At 48.6% G+C, this 4,584-nt stretch overlaps 1 long non-coding RNA gene across 1 annotated transcript in view; it reads left to right on the top strand.

Moving 5' to 3' along the window:
- The first annotated feature begins 2,346 nt into the window (after window positions 1-2,346).
- The window catches only part of LOC116073203, a 2,957-nt gene continuing 719 nt past the window's right edge, over window positions 2,347-4,584 (top strand). The window contains exon 1 of the long non-coding RNA XR_004111718.1: window positions 2,347-3,081. This is a non-coding gene — a long non-coding RNA (uncharacterized LOC116073203). The remainder of the gene's footprint in view (window positions 3,082-4,584) is intronic.

Raw genomic sequence — 4,584 nt, 5'->3', positions numbered from 1 at the left:
ATAATAATAATAATAATAATAATAATAATAATAAGAATAAGAAGAAGAAGAAGAAGAAGAAGAAGAAGCTAACTTCAGACTTGATTTAGGCTAATCTAAACATCTCAAAATGTTTTCCTCATAAAAATTGCTCCTAGGGGCCAGCAAGATGGCTCAGTGGGTAAAGGCACTTTCCAGGCCTGACAATGTGAGTTCTTGCCCAGGCCTCATAGGATGGAAGGAGAGAACTGACATCTGTGGGTTGTCCTCTAAGCTCCACAAGCACACTGAGACACACGTGACAGCTCAGTCCCTGAGAAGATAGATAAATGTAATAAACAACTGCTCCCAAGACAAGTGTTTCATCAGCGGAGATGGGTCAGCAGTGGCACCAAAAGCAAGATGGCTTTCATTCTTGTGCTGCTGATTGAAGCTCACACCTGCTTGCCCTGTCCTCTGGGGACCGAATGGCAGCCTCTCTGTGGTGACTCTCAGTGTTCCTGTCTGTAGTTAGGGGATGGATTGTTGTGTAGGTCACGTGACTCCTGTCTCTTATTACACAGCAAGGAGCTCTGCTCTGTCCCTTCAGAACAGAGGGACAGAAGAGGTCAGGAGCAGGCCCGAGGTCAGGGCTCAGAGTCAGCCACACTCCCACAGAAATAGTAAGTCTGAGGTGGATAGAAAGCCTAGTACCCTGATGCAGGAACATCAGTACAAAACCTCAGGGATGGGAGCACCAGAGCCCCCATCAGCCAACCAGGAAGCAGGGGCTATTTGATATTGTCCTCACTCAGGCTCCCAGATGCTCCCAGGGGGTTGGCTACAGCATCATTTTGCAGTCATACCTCAGGGAGGCAGGCAGCAGAAGGCTTCTCCTTTCTTTCAGTGAGCTGCTGTGCTCACACATCTAACGGGCACGGTGGTGGGTGACATTGTAGTCCCCAACCCTGACTGAGGTGTTCCAGCAAAGCCTTCTCTACCCCAGCCTCCATCACCAGATGAACCAAATGCTGCTTCTCCTCCTGACCTTGTCCAGGATTGGTAAATTCTTCCCCAAAGGGTAACAGTAAAAGGTAGGTCCTAATTAGGAAATGTAAGAGATGAATTGCTACCGTACATTTTCTGGGTGGGGCATGTTTAACATTCATAAAAAGAGTCACAGGCAAGGAGGAGGCACCAGCTACCCTCTTTCCCAGGCTGGTGGTTGCCCCTGCTAGTGTCAGAAGTATGAGAATTGGAAAGTTAGCGTCTGCTATAGGACTAAGCCCATGGTCAGAGGATGATACAGTCTCGAGTCCTAAATGATTTATTAGATAAGGCTTTGTCCTAAATCAATAGGATGGGGAATTTGAGGAGATAAGTCCCAGGCGAGAGGGGAAGGTCAAACATTTCTCACAGTGGATTTGGAATGGACGATTTAAAAACCACTGTCCTGGGCCAAACTGGTACACCACCCATTTTCAATGTTTCTCTAAGCTGGCACCCCTTTCTGCAGAATTGCATATTAAAAACCACTTTCTGTTGACTAGTCTCTTGAATCTGTTATGTATTTCCAACAGAAATCCTGGGGACCATCTAAAAATCACTTCATGTGTCCACAGGGATGTGTGTGACCCACCAATTATGTAAATTGATGATGACCACTCCGTAGTATGGTTAAAGGGAAGGATTTTGTTGTAGATATGAGAGAGCATCCAGGGTATCTGGAAGAGTCCAGGGCAGAGAGAGAAAGTAGTCTGAACATGACCAACAGACTGGTTATCACCAGGGCCATCTGCAAAAGAAGACTAGCAAGGGAGAGATGATAGAAAATACATTGGCAAGAGAAACAGGAGAAGAGCAGAGAGAGTATATTAAGAATAGCAGGGATGGGGCCTGGAGAGATGGCTCAACAGTTAAGAGCACTGGCTGCTCTTCCAGAGGACCTGGGTTCAATTCCCAGCACCCACATGGCAGCTCACAAGTGTCTGTAACTCCAGTTCCAGGGGATCTGACTGTGTTATAGTTCTCCTAGGTTCTTAAGTGTTACAGCTCTCCTAGGTACCTAAGTGTTATAGCTCTCTTAGGTACCTAGGTGTCACAGCTCTCCTAGGTTCTTAAGTGTTACAGCTCTTCTAGATGTCACGGCTCTTCTTGGTGTTGCTGCTTCTTCTTCTTCTTCCCCTTCTTCCTAGGTGCTGCAGGTCTGCTTGCTTCTGTGGAGTGGTATGGAATGGCCCTGATTGCCTGGAGAGAGCCCCTTATATACCAGAGCCTGAGCTGCCAAGTCCTCCTGGATTGGTTCTCCGGCAGACCCTCATTAGCATATACCTGCTCGGGAGGGGCGCATGCGCAGTGGAATCGTCTATTGCTACAGTGTATCGGGAACCGGGCACCATCTTGGATTTTATCGTCCAAGCGGCTGCCTACAGAGAAGGAAGTAGGAGTTGGAGGGGCAGTCCATGAGCTGGAGGGAAGGAGAGAAGGGCAAGGATGCTAGCATTATTTTGAAATGTCTAACAGATGCTGGTGATACTGCAGGAGCCCAGAGGGTGCATGGGCTTTGATATGTTCATAGATACAACAAGTAGCCATGTGTCCCTTCTGCCAGAGGGAAGGAAGAGTACTCTTTTGGGAGATGGAACAGTTTCACAAGGTCCTGAGGAAGTTGGCTTTTATCTGACCACCAGAAGCCGTCCTAGTCTAGGTCGGGCTACTTTCTGATTATCTGAATTGCCTTTTCAAGTCTGGGGAACTGGAGTTTCCTTTGAACCTGACACCAACTTATTGGTAAGCAGCAATTTTCAGCATGCCTCCTGAGGTGTAGGATCACCTAGCCATTCCACAAGTACACCCTCAGCCTCTTGGAAGACCCACAGACTCTGCCGAGAACTGTAGAAACCAATTGCATGCATCAACTCTAGACCTTGAAGGAGACTTTTTTTTTTCTGTCCCTAGTAAGAGTCACAGAACTTTAAAAATGACAGGTCTTCTCTCAGCTGCCAGACTCAGGAGGTGGCGACCACCTGCATGGGATCCTCGCAGAGTAACTAAAACAGCCATAAGACACCAAGCAGAGGACCCAGAGCGGAAGAGCAGTGGATATGGAATTCACTTCCTCTGGTACATACAAAACATTCCTGATCCATTCCTGACCTCAAACTGGGTGCTTGACCTCAAAGTCACTTTCCAACAATGTTGATTGTGCCGTGTGTACTCTGCACACACAGTTTCCTTGGAATTGTTAACAAATCCTGCTGGGACGAAGCTATTGCGTGGTTCCCAAGCTCACAGGACCTGGCCTAACTCACTCTCTTGCTCTTCTCTTGTTCTCTTACCCTCTTCCCCCGCCCCCCATTCCCTTCCCTGCCTCTCTCCACATGTTCATGACTGGCCTCTACTTTATCCCTCTTCTCTCTCTCTCTCTCTCTCTCTCTCTCTCTCTCTCTCTCTCTCTCTCTCTCTCTCTGCCTTTTTCTGTTTCTACTACCCCCTCCAGTGCCCTAAATAAACTCTATTCTCTACTATACTCCTTGTGTGGCTGGTAGTTCAGGGGGATGGGATGCCTCAGCTTGGGCCCACAGAGGATCACCTCTATCACCCCTCTACCAAACATATCCCTGGCTTCTTTTTCTTTCTTATAAAACACAACACTCAGAATATGTCCAGAAATGACAGTCATGGCTCAGCTCAAGCCAGACTAAAGGATTTCGAGTAATTGGATAAGAGCTAGCATTCCTCCAGGAACTTGTGAGCCAGTTCCTGTCTCCCAAAGGAGTCATTTCCCTTGCCTCTGGCAGAAGGGACATATGGCTCTCCATTGTCATATACCTGCATGTCAAAGCCCATCCTGGCCTTTAGGCTCCTTCAGCTTCTCTTCATACAGGCTAACATCCGGGCCTTCTCATCTCCTCCACTACAGTCGCTCCCAGGCCTTTGAAGTTCACGGGCTCCCCTCCTCCAGGACACCCATTTGTTCTCCATTCTCCCCCTTCCCTGCCACCCCCTCCTGCCACTGCCCTTCCACCCCTGCCAACTTCCCCACTCCTCCACCCCCATCCTGCTCTCTCACCTCTGTCTCTCCCTCTCTCCCTCTCTCTGTTTCTCTCTCTCTCTGTTTCTCTCTCCCTCCCTCTCTTTCTCTCTGTTTCTCTCTCTCTCCTTCTCTCCTGCTGTTCTCTGCCATTCCCACTTCCCAAGCCCTGGATGTTGAGATTCACACCAATATGGATAAAGTTTTTGGTTTTAGATCTGGTGGCACCCACTCTCCCAGGCTTTGCCAGAACCTGAAGGCTCAACTGTGCAGCATCCTGCCCATAAGCCTGGAGCCATACAGTGGGGAGTACAGAGTGGGAGGCCTCAGGTCAAATGTCTTTGAACATAACTCCGGCCCCCCTCCCCAGAGTTACAGCACCAGATGACAACTTCTCTGTTGTGAGCTAATTCAGTCTAAGCCAGATTTCAGGATAAAAAGGCAAATTTTTTGGGAAACTACTCTTGGGCAGGTTCACTGGTCCCAAGGAAGGAAGCCAGGCATGGAGAGAGAAGAGAGAGAGGGAGAGAGAGAGGGTGGAGGGAGAGAGAGAGAGAAAGGGAGAGAGAGAGAGAGAGAGAGAGAGAGAGAGA

The sequence above is a fragment of the Mastomys coucha genome, unplaced genomic scaffold (assembly GCF_008632895.1).
Source record: "Mastomys coucha isolate ucsf_1 unplaced genomic scaffold, UCSF_Mcou_1 pScaffold23, whole genome shotgun sequence".
Classification (NCBI taxonomy): domain Eukaryota; kingdom Metazoa; phylum Chordata; class Mammalia; order Rodentia; family Muridae; genus Mastomys; species Mastomys coucha.
Note: the sequence above shows the minus strand (reverse complement) of the source record. Positions and strands in the feature narration are given on the sequence as shown.